Raw genomic sequence first — 22,911 nt, 5'->3', positions numbered from 1 at the left:
TTCTACTCCTGAGGATTATTTGTTTTTAATTTTCCTTACTGTATAACAGCACTCCTAGGAGAAATTAAACAATAGTTATTAAATAAAGATAAGTTTGTTGAAAGAATAATAACAAACTTAGGAAGATAATTTTCACATCCAAGGATACAAGTCAAATATTGTGTTTTGCAAAGGATAAGATTTATTTTAAATGAAGCAAACAATTTTTAAAGGGTATAATAGATAAAGGCTTTTACTCTAGGACAGCTAAATATAAAGAAAACCACTGGCTATTTTAAGTGAAATAAAGAACATTTTTCTTTTGCATTTTGTGGACTTGTTGATTTAAGTTATTTTAAAATATTTTCTTAGACTTAAATATTTTCTTTTAAGACATAAATTGTAAGCAGTCAAATGATCTACTAGAATAAAGTATAAACTATAAAGCATAACAATTAAACTTTTGGTACATCTATTTTACCAATGTGCAATAAGTTTAATCTAATTGTTTCAGATATCTCAGGGATAAGTACACAATCTCATATATACCTCATTATCATATCCAAAAATACTTAATTTTGTCATTCAGAAACACATTTAAAAACTTACATATTTTTCATACACCCTTCACAAGAGAAATAAGGGATTGGCAGAGTTCTGATTAATTTTGAAATAAACCACATATTATATGTAATGGGAATTGAAATCAGATTATATAATTTCCTAAACTTACCTGCATTTTCTGTTTATATATCAAATAAAATTAAAAGGGGAATTTAATCTCAAGAATTCTATTACTGGACATTATTGCTAAAAATAGACTTGGCAGATTCTTTATTTCAACTTTGAAATGTAGAGGGCTAAAAGAAGCACCATTCCCATGCTTAAATTAAAGAAAAAGCAGGAGAAACTTCAAAAATTTTTTTAACGTTTTATTTATTTTTGAGACAGGGAGAGACAGAGCATGAACAGGGGAGGGTCAGAGAGAGGGAGACATAGAATCTGTCAGCACAGAGCCCGACGCGGGGCTTGAACTCACGGACCATGAGATCATGACCTGAACCGAAGTCGGCTGCTTAACCAACTGAGCCCACCCAGGCGTCCCTACAGGAGAAACTTCAAAATAATTACTTTCTTGGACACATCAGAAAGCTAGTCATCAAAGGTAATCAAATAACTAAAAACCTGGGAAAGACAGTTGCTAGGAGTAAAAGAATTTACATATATACTTACCTTCAGTAGACACTTTTGGACACTATATAAGCTGATAAGAAGATAACTAAAAAAAACAAAACAATAAACTGCCAAAGGTGAGAGAGGTGTATTAGTTTTCTACTGCTAATGAAGAAATTTATCACAAACTTAATGGCTTAAAACACATTTGGGTGGTCTAAAGATCAAAATGACTCTTAGTGGCTAAAATCAAGGTGTCAGCAAAGTGGCATTCCTCTTGGGATTTCTAGAGGAGAACTAAGATCCCTTGCCTTTCCTGCATGACTTGACTCATGAGCCCTTTCCTATCTTCAAAGTTCTCCAGGCTAACCTTCCCTTTTTTCATCACATCCTACTCTCAAGTTTGATCATCTTTTCTCTCTTTTGTAAAAACCTTTGTGATTACATTGGGCCTACCTGGAATATCCAGAATATTTTCCCAGCTCAAGCTTCTTAAGTTATAAAAACAATCCCTTTGCCATATAATCAACATATTCACTTTTAGGGATTAAATCATGGGTGTCTTTGGGAAGCCATTATTCAGCCTACCACAGAAGGCTAGTGTGAAAGTGTGAATCCCAATATAAGGGTTTTTTCACCATCTTGCAAATTTATCCTCCACTAACCCCCACCAGACACTCACAAGGAAATCAGGTGGAGTTTTAACAAAGCTTTTCTTGTGGTGCTGGCTGAGGAAGGAAAAGAACGATCACTACAGAAACTGTCCAGACCCATGTTTTCTCTATATATAACAAAACAGACATATTTATCTACAAGAGTAGGAATAATAAAACAAAACAAAACAAACAAACAAACAAACAAAAATTGTGGCTTTAGGGAAACTGTAGGAAAAGAAAAAAACCAGAATGCCCCTTTTAGAGAGGCAGCCATACATATTAGTCTCAGTACCACAATTGGAGGAAAAGCAGGTGCACTTATAAAGGTCACACCATTGAGACTAAGGAATATTGTGCATGCCTAAGATTAAGACTTAATCAAAACGTTAGAAAATGACCCCCTCTTCTGTTTTTATCTCCAGGTTATCAAGTATTGTGTAAAATAAGGGAATAAACCTTTGAGAGTTTCAAGAGATAGATTCTCTTTGGGTACCACATAAAGGAAAGACTAAAAAGGAGGAAGAATTCAAAAAGTAACCTCCAGAAAAGTAGTCCACAGCGTAAAGAGAAAGATTACTAGGAAAATTTTAAGTCTATGGAACATTCAGAGTAACCATAGCAACAGCAAACCCCAACCCCAACATAATTCCTGAAAGAATAACACAAACTATTAAATAAAAGGTTAGTGGGAGGAAAATATGTTTGAAGCACACTCTCTAATGTCCTACACAAGTTTGCTTTCAACAGAAAGTAAGAGATATATTAAAAGGCAAGAAATTACACTGGAAAATCAAAGAAATGACACAGAATTTAGATATGACATAGAAGTTGGAATAATTAGAGAATGTAAAGTAATTGTCATTAATATGTTAAAGGCTCTAACTAAAGGTCACAATTATGAAAGATCAGAGGGATACATTCAGCAATGTGATTACTATAGGAAAGAACCAAATGGAAATTCTAGAAGTCAAAACATAATATCATATAACCTAACATACATATAATAGAATCCCAGAGACAGAAGAACGATGAAAAAAAGTCGAAGAAATTTTGCTATATGAGAATTTTGCAAAATCAGCGCCAGACACCATACTGCAGAGCCAATAAGCTTAGACCACCAAACATAATAAAAACGAACAAAACAACCCCCCCAAACTCATCTAGATATGTCATGTTGAAATTGTCAAAAACGAAAAATGAAGAGAATTTCTTGTACAGTCAGGAAAAAAACACATTACTTAGACAAGAATGGGGTAAGATTTACAACTGATATCTCATCAGAACCTATGCAAACGAGAAGATATGGAATGTCTCCTTAAATGCTGAATAAACACACACACACACACACACACACACACACACACACATACACAACACATACACAGACCTGTGTTCTACATTTGGAAAGGATATATATTTTTTAATGGAAAAGAAGTAAAGATTTTCTCAGATAAACGAAAGCAAACGATGCATTCTATTTATATAGTACAAATAAAATTAGAATATGACAATTCCACAAAATGTAGCAGGAGACATTTGAGAATATACTAGTGTAATGTTCTTACATTACCTATAAAACAGTACGACTTATATATAGACACAGATTAATTAAAAATATATGTTGTAAACCCTAAGGAAAACACTAAATTTTGTTTAAAAGAGCTGTAAGTCCAATAGAGATAAAATATTAAAAAGTTTTCAATCCATGAAAAGAAGAAAAAGAAACAAAGAACAAAGAAACAAATTAAAAAAATAGCTTTTTTTTAGTAGATTTTCATCTAGCTCTGTCAAAATTCACTTTAAATATGAACGTTCTGAACACACCAGTTAAAAAGGTTGTAAAATGAGATAAAAATGCATGATATCAATATATGCTTTCTGCAAGAAAACCACATTAACCATAAGTGCATAAAATGTGAAAATTAAAAGGATAAGGGAAGTTACAACATGCAAAAATAATCAAGAGAAAATTTAAGTAGTACTATCAAAGTGGATACCAGAATAGAGAATATTAACAGAGGTAAAAGGAAACATTACTTCATGATAAAGAGACTGATTCTTCAACAAGACATAATAAGCTTAAGTTTTTTAACAGAACTTCAAAAAGTACGAGGCAAAATAGAATTTAAAGAAGGCAAGTTAAAGGGAAGTTTGTAATTTTGTAATTATATGTAGAACATTCAACACTTCTGTCTCAGTAATAGCAGAAGCAGGCATAAATCGTGTAAGGATATGATTATCTAAATAGCACCATTAACTATCATGACATTATTGATGTTTCTATATATTCCATGCATCCACAACAGAATATGAATTCTTCTAAAATTTATATGGAATACTCCTCAATACATACCACATTCTGGGACCTAAAGTGAACTTTCACAATTTTAAAATAATAAAGATTCCACAAAGTATGTTCTCAGACCATAATGGGATTAAAGAATATCAACCATAGAAAGATACACAGAAAAATCCCTAATATTTAGTGATTAAGCAGAACATTCCTAAATAACACATGAATCAAAGAAGAGATCTCAAGAGAAATCAGTAATTCTACCCCTATGTATTTATTCAAGTGAACTGAAAACATATTCACCCAAAAGTCTACACAAATGTTTATGTCAGTTTAATTCATAGTTTAGTTGGAAAAAAACCCTTGCAAACAACCCAATGTCTTTCAATAGATAAGTGGAAACACTCAGGTACACATCCATACACTGGACTATTACTGTGTGATAAAAAAAAGTGAGTAACTGTGGATTTACAAAAAAATATGGGAAAATTACAAGGCATTTTACTAAGTGTAAGGAAGGAATACTGTATGATTTCAATTACATGATATTCTGGAAAAAGAAAACTATAGGGACAGAAAATACATCAATAAGTTCCAGGATTGGATGAGAAGGGTAGAATTGACTACAGGGAAGCAGCAGAAGGGAATTTGGGGGATTATGGAATTATTTTGTGTGGAATTCCAGTGATAGAAACATGGCTCAATGCATTTGTCAAGCCCATGGAACTCTACACCACAAAGAGTGAATTTTACTGTTTGCAATTTTTTGGAAAAAAAAAAGTCAAATTTAACATTCAAAAAACTTTAAATCCAAAAAGTTTCAAATCCAAAACATTTCAAAGCAACCAGGTTGACAGAATGAATCAGAGAACCATTATGAAATGTAGATTGTAGCAAACGTAGCTAACTACACTACTAATATGTGACATAACTACAATGACACTAGTGGCTTATAAAAGAGCTGACTGAAATAACTCATGGAAGGTTTAGACTATGGGGGGGCCTGGGTGACTCAGTCAGTTAAGTATCTAAGTCTTGATACTTAGTAACTAAGTAACTTAGTAACTTAGTAACTAAGTCTTAGATACTTAGTTAAGTATCTAAGCGGCCCAGCATCCGGCTCTGCACTGACTGTGTGGAGCCTGTTTGTAATTCTCTCTCTCTCCCTCTCTCTCAGTCCCTCCCCTGCTGTCTCTCTCTCAAAATAAATACATAAACATTAAAACAAAATGTTTGGTGGGGCACCTGGGTGGCTCAGTTGGTTAAGTGTTCGACTTCGGCTCAGGTCATGATCTCAAGTTTTGTGGGTCTGAGCCCTACGCTGGGCTCTGTCAGACAGCTCGGAGCCTGGCCCTCTGCCCCTCCCCCACTCTCTCTCTCTCTCTCTCTCTCTCTCTCTCTCTCTGTCTCTCTCAAAAAATAAACATAAAAAATAGAAAAGAAAGGTTTGGTCTAGATACTACAACACAAAAGATAAAAATAAGTGTATCCAAATAGTAAAAAAGCTTGAAGGATTTAGCAATTCTAAAACTACTCTGCGTGTGTATTATCTTTGAATAAACAGTATACATATGATGGGAGCCAAGTTTCTTACTGTAGAAGAAAGAAGTTGTGAATAAGCAAAGGAAGAAATATTAGATGTTGGAGATACCAAAAAGAACATGTATTGGTTATTATATAGAGATACAATATATATGGTACAGAGATGATTATAGATGTGCATATACATGGCATACTGCATACATACGTACCTTCGCTAATGGTGTACCTAATGCTCTCTCTTCCAAGAGAGCCTGGAAGCTCTCTGTTCTAGCAAAGAAAAACACGTACACCCATATTTTGGTTTCTAAATATAATTCTCCAATTAAAGAAACCAAGACTTCCTGGAGAAATTGCTGTGGTAGGAAAAATGTAAGATGATCCTACCATAGCTCATAGTGCCAGAAAGCAAGATAGTATTTTAAATACAAACCATAAGAGCAACAACAATAATAACAATAATAATAAACAAAATAAGATGAAAGAGAAAGAGTTGAAGGAGAAGGAGGGGGAGATAATGACACAAGAGCCAACGAGAAAAACCTTCCACTGGCTACAACTAACACAATTGTGCTGCAACTAGACCATAAGATAAACAGTGATACACTTGGATTGTAACTCAGAGAATAAAACTGTCCTTGAATCTATAGTGATATGAGTAAATAATTCATTAAATAATTACATGGAGGAAAAAAGACACCTAGTTATTACAGAAGAACTACAATTAATACATGTAGAAGAAACAAAAAAAAGTAGAAGAATCTCCATTAAAACACCATGATAATGATTGCTACAACAGGCAAGATGCATTGAGGAATACCAAGAATGGTAGTAGAAACTTAAGGAAAAATAGGAAATTTTCAGTCTGAAAAGCTTCTCTTCCAAAGTATCTATCAGTTACTGTGGTGTTTTGTATATGTTCATAAATTGTTTGAAACTCCTTCCTTCAAGAGGTGAGCTTAATTTCCTCCCCTTGAATGTGGGATGTACTTAGTTTCGGTACTGGCATCTAATAGAGTGCAACAAGTGAGGAAGAAAAAAAAAACAACTTTACACTGAGAAAGAGAAGCTTAATAGACACTACCCTAGAGATTGAGGTTAATGCCACCAGTAGTAAAAATAGTGATACCATGTATTTCCTGATGCAAAGTGATTAGAGGGACACATAACCTCCCTCCTATGCTTCCTCAAAATCCAAATCCTCAGTCTAATCATGAGAAGACATCATATAAAACCAATGAAAGGCATTTTATTAAACAATTAATAGTACTTTCAAAAATGTCAGGTCATAAGAAAGATGGAGTCACAGATTTGAGGAAATACGTAACAACTATATGCAATGTGATATCCCAGATTTGGTCTTGAAACATTAAAATAGAAGACCCATAAGTGGAAACACTTGAGAGATCTGAATAATGTCTGTAGTTAATATTATTGTATCAATGTTAGTTTCTTAGTTTTGACTATTGTACCCTGGTTAGGTAAAATATTAGCATTAGTGGTAGCGAATATGGGACTGGGTGGGGGATATGTGGGACTATCTTTACAATCTTTGCTATCTTCTCTAAATCTAAATTTATTTCAAAATAAAAAGTTAGGGGCTCCTGGGTGGTTCAGTTGGTTAAGCATCTGACACTTGATTTCGGCTCAGGTCATGATATCACTGAGTTCGTGTCACATTTGTGCTCCATGCTGACAGTATGGAACCTACTTGGGATTCTCTCTCTCCCTCTCTCTTTCCCTCTGTCTCCCTCTCTCTTCCTCTCTCTCTGCCCCTCCCCTGCTCATATGTGTGCAATCTTTCTCTCTCAAAATAAATAAACTTTGAATACAGAGAACAAACAGGGTGGATGGGGGTGGTAGGGAACAGGGAAAAAGAGTGATGGGCATTGAGGTGGGCACTTGTTGGGATGAGCACTAGGTGTTGTATGTAAGCCAATTTGACAATAAATTATATTAAAAAATAAATAAAAAGTTTAAAACTAAATTTTACACTTGAAGTTTTCCAGAATTGTAGAAAGAGAAGCAGTGCTTCAGACATATGTACTTAATATATAAAATCAAGTGTGTATTGGAAGCATATGCAGAATCAGAGTGTGTATGTGTGTGTGTGTGTGTATACTATATATACTGTAAACTATATATAAACTATATATAGTATATATACTATATATATAGTTTATATATTTCCTTAAGCATTCCTTTTTTTTTTATTTTGGAACTATTGATTACAATATGCAAATTGTTTTTCTTTAAATTTTTTTATTCTTTATTTATTTTTGAGAGAAAGACAGGGTGCGAGCAGAGGAGGAACAGAGAGAGAGGGAGGCACAGAATCCGAAGCAGGTTCCAGGCTCTGAGCTGTCAGCACAGAGCCCCAGCAGGGCTTCAACTCATGAACCGCGAGCTCATGACCTGGGCCGAAGTTGGACGCTCAAATGACTGAGCCACCCAGGCACCCCTACAATATGCAAATTGTTGAGGAAAATGTGATAAGGAAAGAGAATGACATGCAAAGAGTGGCCATTTTCGGGGTGCCTGGGTGGCTCAGTCAGTTAAGTGTCTGTCCCTCCGTTTCGGCTCAAGTCGTGATCGTGAGTTCAAGCCCTGAGTTGGGATGTGCTGACCATGCAGAGCCTGCTTGGGATTGTGTCTCTCTCTCCCTCTCTCTCTCCCTCTCCCCCGTTCATGCTGACTCTGTCTCTCTCAAAATAGATAAATAAACTTTAAAAATGAAAGAAAAAAATTAAAAAAGAAAACTGGCCATTTTGACACTATTTTTCAGAATATATCTTACAATAGTATGTGAGAAATATACAATTAAACTAAGTTATTTATTGTACTTTAAAGAAGAAAAAAATTACTAGCCTGCCTTTTCAATACACACGATTATCTGTGTGAGTCTGAGTATTAAGCAGAATTAGTGCAGTACATTTTCCCACACATGTTCAGTTTCCCTGTAGTGTAGAGAGCAAGATGTAGCTGCCTGTCCTAAAAATAGATAGATGCAAAGCTGTTAGTGCAAGTGTGTGCAATTTTTGTTGCTTGGTATGTAGAGTGTGCAAGGTAAGGCAAATCATGAATATATTTCTCTTGCTTGTGTGTCAATTTCTGCAGAAGTAGTGATATGTTAGTTTTGAAAAAGTCTGTCCTTTTTCAACAATGTCAAAATATTCATATAGACAGGTGTGTGTATATATATATATATATATATATATATATGCATATATGTATATACATATATGCATATATATATATATATGCATATATATATATACATATATGCATATATATATACATGTGTATGTGTATATATATATGTGTATATATATATGTATGTGTATATATATGTGTATATGTGTATGTGTATATATATATATATATATATATATACTTTTTTCAGCTTTAAAACACGTTATATTTCAAGCTCCACTGGTGTATAGATAAAGTCTTTTATGGACACAGAATATATTGTTTTCCATTTCAATATATTATATAATTCAGAAAAGTTAAGTTGAACTTATTTTAATATTTATTTATTTTTTAAAAATTTTTTTTTAACGTTTATTTATTTTTGGGACAGAGAGAGACACAGCATGAACTGGGGAGGGGCAGAGAGAGAGGGAGACACAGAATTGGAAGCAGGCCCCAGGCTCTGAGCCATCAGCCCAGAGCCTGACGCGGGGCTTGAACTCACAGACCGCGAGATCGTGACCTGAGCTGAAGTCGGATGCTCAACCGACTGAGCCACCCAGGCGCCCGTTAATATTTATTTTTAAGTGATCATTTACTCATTCAATAGACAATTATTGGTCGCTAGCTTTTGGTATTTGTAAGAGGAATTCTGACTTCACATACATAGTAGATGAGTTGAAGACAGAAGGGGATATACATTGCAGGAAAGTTTTCATGATTTTGAAGCACAAAAGAGTGGAAAACCACTGAGAGGAAAAGACACCTCAGGTGAAAACAGTGTCTATTAAATACATATAAGTCAGCCTTTCTTTTTTTTTCTTTTTTTTTTTAATTTTTTTTAACGTTTTTTATTTATTTTTGAGACAGAGAGAGACAGAGCATGAACGGGGGAGGGGCAGAGAGAGAGGGAGACACAGAATCCGAAGCAGGCTCCAGGCTCCGAGCTGTCAGCACAGAGCCCGACACGGGGCTCGAACTCACGGACCGCGAGATCATGACCTGAGCTGAAGTCGGACGCTTAACCGACTGAGCCACCCAGGCGCCCCTAAGTCAGCCTTTCTTAAACGTCAGTGTAATTGTAAATGACCTTGTGGTCTGTTCAGTAGACCTGCTTTGGCATCTTTGACATCTCTACTCAAATGGAGCCAAGGCTGGTGGTGTGCAGGCCACCGCTGGAATAGCAGTGCTACAGCATACCCATGCTGACAAATGCTCCAAATCAGTCCCCGGAACACTGACAGCAAGGTACCCCAGCTTTTCATACAAGGCAAAAGAACAGAAATGCTTAGAGAATAGGTGCCCCCATTACGGTATATGCTCCAAAAGAAAAGGGGGTATTTTGCCCGTATTGTTTATTTTTGCTACGATCCTGGTCCCCATAACAGTGTTTAGCACAATATAGGTATTCAATAATTTTTTCAGTGAATGGTTAATTGAAATGTCTTATCATATGGAAGACAGGAAAGAGTTTCCCATGTAATAATTGTACATATTTATGTTTTGAAATTTTGGAAGTCAAATATGAAAATCAGAGTTAATAGGTTGAAAGCATATGACAGTCTTTTGACAATATGTGAGAGCTAATTAACGAGCAAACAGACAGGCTTTTACAATTATAAAATTTTTCAATGTGGGAAAACTTAGCTAATTTCAACCAGGAAAAAGAAGATAAAGGGGGTAAGAAACTGTCAATAGACCCCACCACAAAAAGTACAATGTGAAGTTTTCTCTTTGTACATTAGGGAGAATATGTGTATATTTCTGAATGTATTTCTGTATGTAGACAATTGATTTTCCTAACTTACTTTGAAATGTTTATTAATATTTGAGAGAGAGAGAGTAAGAGAGACAGTATGCAAGTGAGGGAGGAGCAGACAAAGACTGAGACAGAATCTGAAACAGGCTCCAGGCTCTGAGCTGTCAGCACAGAGCCGGATGCAGGGTCCAAACTCATAAGCCATGAGATCATGACCAGAGCTGAAGTCGGACACTTAGCCAACCAAGCCACCCAGGTGCCCCAATTTTTCTAACTTCTTATGTTAGACATTTTGAAGAAATGGTGTCTCCATCAGGATATTGTTACAGTTGATTGAAATAATTTACTTAAAGCAATAAGTAAGTGCCTGGTATATAATGATTGTTCAGTAAATCATCATTATTATTGATAAGTTAAGTAAAGTAAAGTAAAATAATATAAAAGAATTCAGTGCATGGGTAAATAGGTAACTATAAGGGGTAATGGATGGAAAGGGCAAGGTATTTCAAGGAAAATTGTGTGAGCTTGAGGAAGCCCACATGTTCTGGATATTAAATAAGAAGGAGGAGGGTTTTATAAGTTCTGCAGTGCTAAACAAATATTAGTCTGTATAGTCCTAGAAAGATATAAAATGTTTCTTAATATTTTAAATTTCATGACATTCATTCCAACCTATGAAGATTTACTGAAAACCATACTGAGTCCAAAATATAGTATGCTAAAGCTCTCATGTTCAGGCTTAACAGGTTCAGAATCTCCCTGCCAAACAGTCTTAAAGCTAGAAAAAGCTTAAAGAAAATTTAGTAGTGAATGTGAAACTGCATGCAGGGCACATGAAAAGTATAGGTTGCACTTATGTGTGTGGTTTTATTAAGGTATAAATCTTCCATTATTTTGCCAGCGAAAGGACAGATGGTTGCCCTAAAATGGAATCTGGATGCAGCATCCACATACTGAATGTCATTATACACAGCAACAGCTGTGTTTAGCATATCCTTCATTTGAATTCTAGTTCAGAGGAAAGACAAAAAATCATAGCCTGTCTATTATCACCAGGCACTATGTCCAAATGATAAAAACAGAAGGCTTTTCTGAGGAACTAAAATTTAAGAAGAGCATAGCCATAGTGGCTAGGAAATCCAAGGTTGGAAAAATGACCAGTCCTGGACCCGTGGAATATCCTGTATTTAATTGTACCCAGGAATTAAAAACTCAAGTCCAAGGGAACGTAAGAAAGATGATGCAAGATTAAAAAAACAAAAACAAACAAACAAACAAACAAAAACCCACTAGCATAAAACAGAAAACAGGAGAAAACACTTGATCTGTATGAAATTTTTGAGTTTTTTTTTTTTTTATTGTGTTCACTCAAATCCAGTTGATACTTCTGAGAATGAGAGCAACACTCTGAATTAGCTCAGGTTACCCTAAGTGCCGCTTAAACAACAGAGATTTATTTTCTTAAAGTTCTGGAGGTTGGAAGTTCAAGATCAGGGTCTGACAACATCAGATTCTGGTGTGGTTCTCTTCATGGCTTGCAGAGGGTTTCTGCATGCTGTTGTCTCACATGACAGCGGACCTGGAAGGAGGGTAGAGAGGGAGAAACATGGAGCTCTGGTGTCTCTTCTTATAAAGGATACTAATCCTATGAGATCAGGGCACAAGCATACATCCTCATTCAATCTTAATTACTCCCTAAAAGCCCTATTTCCAAATACAGTCACATTGGTAGTTAGAGCGTCAACATAGGAATTTTGGGGAACATCATTAAGTATACAACAAGCTCCTGAACAAATAATATTGTAATATGTGTGGCCATAAATTTTCCTTCTGAAATTGCTTTGTGTACAATTTGGTGGGCAAGGGCTGTGACCACCACCAAGTATCAAGTGTGCATCCTAAAATAGGTGACTACTTAGCAAACTGCGTGACCTTAGGCCAATCACCTCTCAAAAACTGTTTTTTATTTGCAAAGTGAGGATACTAATGATATCTAGCCTAAAAAGTTTCTGACGGGCATGTACAATACGCACTAATTAATAACAGATCTTATGAAATAATATTGCCCCGAAAATAAAATTTCCCTTAAAATGTATTTTCCTTAAAATTCCATTGAAATATTTTTCTTTAGATGACAGCATTGTGAACAGCTAATTTCCCAAGGAATTTTTACAAATATCTGGAATCTCTCCAAACTTTCAAAACTTTTATTGAAAAAGATATTTTAAATATGCATATTCTTGTTGGCAATAATGATTGACAAAGTTTTATATGAGGAAATGGTTTATATTTAATTCTTTAATTCTTTATTTATTTTTGCTGTGGCTTAAATGCATCATGAATGCATGAATGGAAAGTGATGGGTGCTCCAGATGTAAAAAGAAAAAAATAAAAACTGACAATTTGATGAAGTAAGTTCTATAATAAGTCTGATTTATAAATGGCTAAAATAAGACATAGTAGGTTATTAAACAAAGCCACACAGCTAGTAAGCCATAGAGGCAGGATTTGAAACTGAGGGATATGGCTCTGGTGCCTATTGATTAAATTGTTATAATAGGTTATTTGAGATTAAACTGGCCACTCTAGCATGACTTCACTGTATTCAAAAATTTTGATGAGGTTACTAAAGCAGTTCCAGAAATGTGATTATCAGTGTACTCAAAAGTGATTCATTCCTCAGGGCCTGATATGCTCATCAAACAGAACATATTCATTTGAGAATAATATTAATTTATTAATTACCATAAAAATAACTAGGGATAACCTAAATTCTTATGTCAGCTTTACAGCAAATCTCTGTCTCACTTGCTATTATTTTATTGGTGAAACTTTAGTATTGTCATTAAATTATTATGCATGGATTTTATTTTGGGGATGTACCTGTTAAATAATCACTTTTACCCATTTTGACTCTTTGGGGTTCACTCTTCCTGTTTAGTGCTGTAGATACCCTGACACATCCATTTTTATAGTTGAATATGGCTCATGTCCTAATAATTCACTGATAGATTTTTTCTTCAAACATAATACTCTACATTTTTTTTAGAGGCGTGGATTTTTAGTTACAATGAAAACCTATTCACATCCCTTTGAGATCATGATGTATTCATCTTTACTGGTTATGAGTGCTCCCTAAATTTCTCAATCCCAGTTTATAAATAAACTCTTGAATTTCTTAACATTGTTTCATTTCATCAATTATTTAATAATCTTATTAGCTTACTGCTCAGAAAGAAATAAGACCTTACCTGAGGACTCTTCAGTCTTTCCAGGGAAGAGTAAAGGCGTAGTAGTCAACATATATTGCCAATGTGGTTAAATAGTTTCTCTGAAAACAAATGTGATGTTATTGAGGGGGGGGCGGAAAAACCAACTAACTTTGAGTTCAGTTAATGCTGTGATTTAAATTTTTCAAAGTATGTAAATGTGTTAGAATAACTGCTCAAATTAGGGGTCTGTAATCATAATAAAAAGTCTATTAAATAAACAAATCAAAACATCATTTTGAACATAATTGTGAATCTACATTAATGAATATTCTCCTTTAAATGCTGATCAAATAGTAATTCTTGATGTTATGATAAAAAATATGATGTGGTTTCATCCTTGTCAGGCTCTCATCAAATGGAACAGCAGAAAGACATGACAAGAAAGATTAAATTCTGATTTTTGTTCCTAATCTTAGTCAGTTCTTCTCACCCATCAACTAGGTGGCTTCTCTTGGAGTGTTCTTAGAGAAAGAAAGCAATGAAAAGAAATGGGAAGGCCTGGGAAATGGGGGGAATTAAGTGTGGCATGTTCTATGTGAAACGAGATGAAATTTTCCAACGTTTCAGATTAGCTTTTTTTGTGGAAAATTTTAAAAATACAAAGAAAAAGTAATGGTAAAATGAACTCTGTGAAGCCAGTACCCAGCTATAATAACCATCATCTCTTGGTTTTGGACATTTGTACTTCTATCCATGTTTACTGGTATCTTCTATTATTTCAAAACAAATGCCAGATATAATATTTAATTCACAACTATTTCAATAAACTTTTCTAAAATAAAATTATTCTTTTAAAACTGATACCAACAATTAATGTATCATCCCTAACAACCCAGTAATATCTAATTTAATATTTTCCGGTAGATGACATTCAAATTTCTTAATTATTTCACTTTTTCAGTGGATTGGTTAAGATCTAAACATTGTGTTTAGAAAGCATCCTCTTAAATCTCTTTTAATGTGTAATTTATCCTACTCTTTCTTTTTTCCTTTCAAAATGTTGTTTTAAAGAAATTGTGCCCTCAGTTCCGTAGTGGTTTCGTAATTTCTCACTTTCTGTTTTTTCTTGACTGAGTCCTCCTGGCACTTAAAGGAAATCAAAAACAAAATGAAAACTGTTGCTCTGCCCCTATATTTCCTGAACACTGGTAGATAGTTCTAGAGGTTTGAAATGATTCAATATAGAGTTTTGGGGAAGGGTTCTTTATATATGGTGGTGTGTACTTTTATCAACGAGCATATGACATCTAGTTGTTTCTGTTTTTGTGAGGTTACAGTGGCCACTGAAAAACTTGCCAAGATGCTTTTTTTTCTTTTTAATTAGGTGTTTGTAAAGTGGTGATATTCTAGTTCTATTATTTCTCTTTTTATTAGCTGGATTACTTCTATAGGGAGAAACTAGCACTCCTCATCTACTTGGGTCGGTTACCCTGAGGTACAGTTCATAAAGATAAGAAATGCTTGATTCTTTCCCTCTATTCACCAGTTTTCAGAACAAGGAGTTACTGTGTAGCGTCTTGAAAATATGTTTAAAGAAGTTTTTTGTTTGTGTTCTTTAATTTGATTTTTGAATTACACATCGTAATATTTAATGTGCTTCAACCTATTACTGTTAACATTGTATTGAAATTAAAACTCTTCTGTATATTACCAATGCAAGCCTCTTCAGGTTAGTTACTGAGTCTTTTTTACAAGCATGGAGTAATTTTTGGTGGCTTCCTTGTTTTATAATATGCTTAGGGTCCAGGTTCATCTTTTCCATATCCTGCCTCAGAACTGGGCCGTATCTCCAGCAAACACAAGTTCCTCTGGTGTAACAGACAAGAGCCTTTGCACTTGGTTCTTGATGGCAACTGATTTGTTCCCTGCTTCTTGGCCTTTTCAGTGGTTAGAGTAAAACGTTTCTGTCAGAGAAATTTCATCACAGATTTATACTGATACTTTCGAATCAAATATGATAATTTTAGCATTTTTACCCAACTTATTTTATTTTGTATTCATTTCTCTTTTCTTTTTGGTTAAACATCTTGGTTCTTAATGACTTTAAATAATTACTTGGTTCATATGTTACATATGTAGAATAACTTATGAATACTGCCAAAATTATGACCCAAAATGTGTTTTTTATTGAAAATAGTTCTAGATTTGTTTTCAGCATATTGAAAAAATGTAGTTATGTAAAATACTTACATGTTCTAATATAAAATCTAGAAAATAAAGTCTATACTGTTGGGTAGATAAATAAATAATAAATAAATTCAGAAAAGTCTAGCTGTTGTCCCTGACTCATTTTATATTCTCCCTCTCATGCATAAATAACACTATCATTCACTGTATGATTTAGGCTTTCATTTTTAAAACAAATAAGAAAATACAAATGTATTTGAATTTATGCATAACTTCCTTAGATAAATATTGCTAACCTGTATACATTTTTGCTTTCTTGTTTTTCTTTTTTACATGTATAGCTATGCAATTCTCTGTTATGTGAATGAACTATGCTTTATCCAACTGATGCATATCAATGGATATTTGGAATATTTCCAGGCTTGTCAATATAATTTCTACCCTAAGAGATTCTTCACAGTGTGTCTTTGCCTGGACAAGTATTTTATTTGCTGAGTTGTGTGACTTCATAGCATCCAGAAACCTCAGCAACATCGATTTTGCTTGACCTCACTTGTACTTTTCCCTCTGCATTGAACTGCAAACTAAATCTAGAACTTTAAATAATTGCAAATAAATGATAAACTGCAACCTAAATCTGGAAAACTCCATTTCAACTTCTTCCAAGATCAGCTTACCAAATTATCCATGGAGTACATTTGAGTGATTTTTGGGTTTTCTAGCTCTCCAGGCACTAGAAACCTCTTTACATATTTTCCACTTTGTCCTGTAAAGAAGTGACACCATAAAAGTCTTGGTTATATTTGTGTCTTTTTTTTTTTTCCATTTTTTCCTACCTTATCACTAGTTTTGTTGTTGTTGTCTGTGTCTATTTGGGTTTGTTATCTGAGTTCTTTAGTTATTTGTGGGAGAATTTGTAGAAATTCAAAATTATTACCATCTCTCCTGAATGCTATATTTTACACTGGTATAGGATGGTATGTATTATCTCATATATCATCCGATATATAATTATTTATCAAATATATATCTTAATTATATGTATATGAAAATCTTTGTAGAAAATTACTTTGACCTCATTATAAAATTTGATATACTTTTAAAACATTCTTCATGCTAAAAGAATATTCTTTATGCTAGTGTTTTGCCTACCTTTATAACTTAGGACTAAGACCTGCTAACTTTAATGTCTCCTTTATTCTCCATAAAATGAGGCATGAAAATGACAAAGGTATGTTTTCAATGACAAAAATATGTTTTTGAATCATTTGCTTTTCATTCAAAAGCTGCCATGCCCAAATGTGTTTATGATAGATAATTAAATAACGTTACTCAGCAAACATGGAAAACCTTGAAGAACTTCAAATATGTTTTAAATTCTATTTCTATGTATTTTTATATACAATATCAGTTTTTTTACTTTTTGAAAACCATAGTGCTATTTAGGTCTAAAATTGTGCTATGAATTTTGGATCTTAAAGCAAAGTTAATCAGTCAGTATGCATATTTTAAGAACTTATGTTAGTGTGAGAACATATCTTCTTATTCCCAGATGATAGCTCCTTCATCATATAAATCTTAACATAAATCTCTCTCTTACCGTATGAAATTCAATTTAATTGACTGAGTGACAAATTGGTTTAGTCTGTCATTATTAAGTAGTTTTTAATAAGTCCCATTGTGTGGGTGACCATATGCCTGGCATTCAAAGTGTGTTTTCTGTGTAAGCATGTCTTTACCATTTCATGTCCTTTGAAACCCTGTAAAAGCACCTTATACAGTTCTGGTTTTATTTTTTTGAGGTGACATTGCATAGAGGTGTTAGAGAGGGGAAAGATACAGTATTAAAGTGATATAAAAACTAAATTCAGTACCCCGAGATAAGCTAAGACACTTCTGAGCTACTTTAATAAAAACCAAATGCAGGTGACATTAATTACTGAAAAATACATCAATGAAGAACACCAAAAAATCATGAATGAAATGCAATAAATCACATTTCAAAGAAATGCTCAAAGAAATCCCTAGTGGCCAAAAATAGAGAACAGAAAATAAAGTGGGTAATCAGACACCACTTTTGTGAATCTTGGTAACAGAGAAGGTTGAGTATTAAGAGGTCTATAGAAAGAGATCAGCCAGGCTTGAGCTGTGCAATTGAGTCTCCTATGTAAAATGTTCAAAATGCAATTCCTCTAATTCAGCAGTGGGAAAGAAAACATTTTAAAGAGCCAAAGTAAAAAAAAAAAAATCTGAAAAGAATTATCAGCTATAGCTTGAATTCTGAATGAGGTAAAAATACTCATAACACCTATTTTTAACTAAAAGAAGCATATCTTCATGCAAATCTGCAGTTTAAATTTATGTAGTATATATTCCTAGGATTTTTTAAAGCAATAAATTTTTTACATTATGACAAATCTTAGAAAAACTGCAGAACTCACAAAGACAAAAACAATATTTGAATATGGCCAGGAAAATATCCTCCCCCCCCCACACACATTTTTTTACACTGACAGCATACTTTGTAAACAACAACAGTAATAACCAGAGTGTAAAAATCCTATACTGAATGCGATGACACAAAAATAGCAGTCAACATAGAATTTTATTATCATGCATAAAATAATTTAAGAATGCAGCCAAAAGAAAGACATTTTCAGGCAAACAAAAACAGAGATTTATTACTAAAAAAACCTCATGGAGGAACTTCCATTGTGTACTTTGCATGGAGGAAATTAAAACCAGAGGAAGAACTAAGATGTAACATGATCAGCTAATAACAACAAAAAAATTGTAAACATATGTGTAAAATTAAACCAAGTTTCACTAAATGAAACAAAAATATGGTTATTTTTGCAGGTAAAAATAAGGTGAAACTGAAATAGTGGCTTAAGGTGCTATGTAAGTTGCCCAAGAGTTACTTGCAGTTAAAGATTTCTAATTTTCTATGACTGTTCAAGAGAATAGTATGGGAATATATTAAGTATAAACTTGCTTAAAATAATAGGGATATTAATTAATTGGAGATAATAATTAAAATAATCAAAGTATAAAATATAATATCCCGAACGCTAGAGAAAGAAAAATGATAAATCCAAAATCCAAATTCAGAATGATAAAATCCAGAATGAGGAATGGGAAAGAATATGGAAAAGGCAGAGTAAATCGCAAGAACAAAGCAAGATATTGGTATAAATTCAAAATATCAATAATTATAGGAAATGCCAATGGACTTAATTCACCACTTAAAAATTTTAGATAGAATTTTTAAAAATATGTGTTCTTTACATGAAACACACTTAAAATTTACACAGGATAAAGGAATACATATATACAATATATACTATATCAAAATATGATAACATTACTAAGTTGTAAATAATACTAAATAAAAGATGATCATGTAACAGAGTAGAAGGGAAAACTTTTACTAAATATAAAGATCACCGCATACGTTAAAAATTTAATGATTTGGGAAGAAACAGCAATTCTAAATTTGTCACCATAGGGGAGCCTGGGTAGCTCAGTCAGTTGAGCGTCCGACCTAGGCTCAGGTCATGATCTCACAGCTTGTGAGTTCGAGACCCACGTCGGGCTCTGTGCTGACAGCTCAGAGCCTGGAGCCTGCTTTGGATTCTGTGTCTCCCTCTCTCTCTGCCCCCAACACACTTGCTTTCTGTCTCTGTCTCTGTCTCTCAAAAAATAAATAAATAAATAAATAAATAAATAAATATAAATAAATAAAATAAAAAATAAATTTCTCACTATAAAACAACATAACCTTAAATATATATAAAGCAAAAACTGAACATGTATACGTCGAGTTTTGAAATTCACCAATATTGTGGGAGATTTTAACACCTTTCTTGAAGTCACAGGTTAATCATGCCTTTTGAGGATACAAATGCCTTAAATAACATTAGTGATGAGCTTGACTTAAGGGCTATGTATTGGATCCTGAATCTAGCAATTCAGAAATTCTCATGCTTCTTATAAGAACATGGAATTTTTAAGAGAATTTACCATATGCTAGCTCATAAGACATGTTTCAAACTTTAAAGGATTACTATTGTGAAAAGTGCTTTCTCTGACAACAGTGTGATTGAGATAGAAATAAAAATAACTGATAATTACTGAAAATGTAAGGATACGCTTTTGATTAAATCAGGAGTCAAAGAAAGAATCATACGGAAATTAGAAACATTAGAATTAGAAAATACTTAGATATAAACATTAAAGAAAATGGTTTAGAACTAAATTAGCAGGATACATGGGAAATAAATTGAAAGTGACATTTGTGGCATGAATGTTAAACTTAAGAAGAAAAGAAAGAAAGAAAAATAAAGTAAATGTCACATTTAAGAGGTGTGAAAAAGATTATAGAATAAACCAAAAAAAATTTTGCAATAGGTAATATGATAAAGTGGGAGTCAAATAAAACAAGCAAACAAAAAAAATAAAGATACAATAGAGAAGGTAAGGACAGTGTTTGAACTGATAAGGCCCTAGTGAGATGGACCAAGAAAATAATAGAGAGAAAGCAGAATTAATAAAATTATTAAAAAATAAAATGAAGACAAAACTATAAATGGAGACTAATAAAATAATAAGAAGTGAATACTAGTAATTACTTTAGAATAATTAACTAGAAACATGACAAATGGACTTTTTCCTAGTAACATATAACTAAGCAAACTTGCCTTAAGATGAATTAGCAAACATCCGTATGTATATATACAAATATATTAAAGAATCTGAATTCATATAAGAATCAAGAGAGAAAGAAAAGAAAGTATTTGCTCCAGATAGTTTTGTTAATGAATTTCACCGGAAGTTTAAGCAAAAGATGATGCCAATGTTAAAGTATTTCTGGGAATAGAAGAAAGGAAAATTATAGACTCTTCTTATTTATGAACACAGGAGGCAATGGAAAAATTTTTAGAAAGAGAAAAATGAGAATCAGACAAGGATGCCCACCCTCAATGTATCTGTTCAACATTCTACCAGGTAGCCTAGTAAAATTGTAAAATAAGAAAATAAAACAAACACAGACAAACTGCATTTCTTTATTTCATATAAGATATATCCAACTCCAGTTGGATACTAAAATTGGAAGGATACAGAGAAGATTAGCATAGCCCCTGCGCAAGGATGACACGCAAATTCATGAAGCGTTCCATACTTTTTAAAATAAAATAAAAATTACTTATAAATTAGAAAACATTTCACATGGGGACATCTGGGTGACTCAGTGGGTTAAGCGTCCCACTTCAGCTCAGGTCACGATCTCACAATCTGTGAGTTCGAGCCCGCATCCCTGCTTTGGATTCTGTGTCTCCCCCTCTCTCTTCCCCTGCCCCGCTCATGCTCGCTCGCTCTCTCTCTCTCTCTCTCTCTCAAAAATACATAAACATTTAAAAAAATTAAAAAAGAAAGTATTTCACATTAAAAATATATAAACCGAAGAGTGATTAATCTGAGACTTAGTACAGTCAGAGTGCAAGTTTCTTCAGAATAAAATCAGTCTCTACATTGTGGAATTCTTTCCCTAAAAGAAAAACAGTATTAATAATTTTTGTTATCTGAAGAACAATTTTAATTAACTACTACATATTTTACATTAAAGTTGGGATTTAAAAAGTAGAATAATGTATAGCTCACAAATTCTATTTATACATTTTCCAACAAATTCTCAATAGAAGAAATCATTTTTTTTCAATCCAGAAATAGTGACTCAAATCTAATTTTCCAATTATCCTTAATAAAAAAAAAGATGGGTATACAATAGGTAAAGAGCACTGGCTTTTTAGTTATAAAAACCTAGATGGAAATTCTGTTCTAACACGAATTAAATTGTGACTTTGGATAAAGAAAAAAAAAGATATATCCAACTCCATAGTTAAATATAGATTATATATAGATAATTTATTAGAATTAATGAAGGAGTTCAGCAAAGTTGCATGTAAGATTAGTATATAACTGTCAAATTCCGTTTCTATAGTTCAGCAGCAGATGATAGATTTAAAAACTAATAACTTACAATAAAGCAATGATAGGTATTTATAAGTGAATTACATTAAAAGTGAAGAAACATGGTGAAAATTCAGAATTTTTTATTAAAGTCTTTCATTAAATTTTGGAGGAATTTGTAAAAAAGAAAAGTTATATAATGTTCATGGATAGAAGATGCGAAATGTTAAGATTATTAATATTTTTCAAATTATCTTTAGGTTTAGGAATCTGACCAATCTCGAATTTGCGATTAATTCTAAATTTGAATTGGGAGGTTATGGACTTTGAATAGCTGAGAATATTTTGAGGAACAAGAAGTTGTGTGGGAACTACTCCTCAGGTATCAAACCATTTTATAAAGTTATGCAACCAAGACGTTGTTTAGTCAGCTCATGGATAAAGACCAGTGGAACTAAACAGAGTATAGATACCAGTCTGTCATACATGAAAATACAACATGAGAGAGCTAAGGAAATGACAGATACAAAATTAAAAGACCTGAACAGTTGGTTCTCTATGAACAAATGAAATTGAACCCCCCAATTTAGACAACATATAAAGATAAATGTGTAAGTATAAGAGAATCCTCTTTTTTTTTTTTATGGCCATTGGTGAAGAAATATATTGCAAACAATACACAAATTATCCTTAACACATTAAAATTTAAAATCCTAAAAAAATAAATGAAAGAAAATGAAATTCTTGTGCAACATAGGAAAACGACTATGTTACAGGTGGGATAGGAAATCTACAATGTTTATAACTCTCATAACATTAGTGCAGATTATATTAGGGTCATTTTAACATCACTATAAAACTATCCAATCTATAAATAGCAAGGTAAGTAAATAATATTAAGAGACAACTCAGCAAGGAGAAACCTGATTAGCCAATAAAATATGAAATGAA

At 33.2% G+C, this 22,911-nt stretch overlaps 1 pseudogene; it reads left to right on the top strand.

Annotated features, from left to right (window-relative positions):
• Positions 1 to 21,075: 21,075 nt before the first annotated feature.
• On the top strand, positions 21,076 to 21,176 carry LOC122220912 (annotated as a pseudogene).
• The last annotated feature ends 1,735 nt before the right edge of the window (positions 21,177 to 22,911 follow it).

The sequence above is a fragment of the Panthera leo genome, chromosome B2, assembly GCF_018350215.1.
Source record: "Panthera leo isolate Ple1 chromosome B2, P.leo_Ple1_pat1.1, whole genome shotgun sequence".
Classification (NCBI taxonomy): domain Eukaryota; kingdom Metazoa; phylum Chordata; class Mammalia; order Carnivora; family Felidae; genus Panthera; species Panthera leo.
The sequence above is the reverse complement of the archived record's forward strand: the minus strand, read 5'-3'. Positions and strand labels throughout refer to the sequence as shown.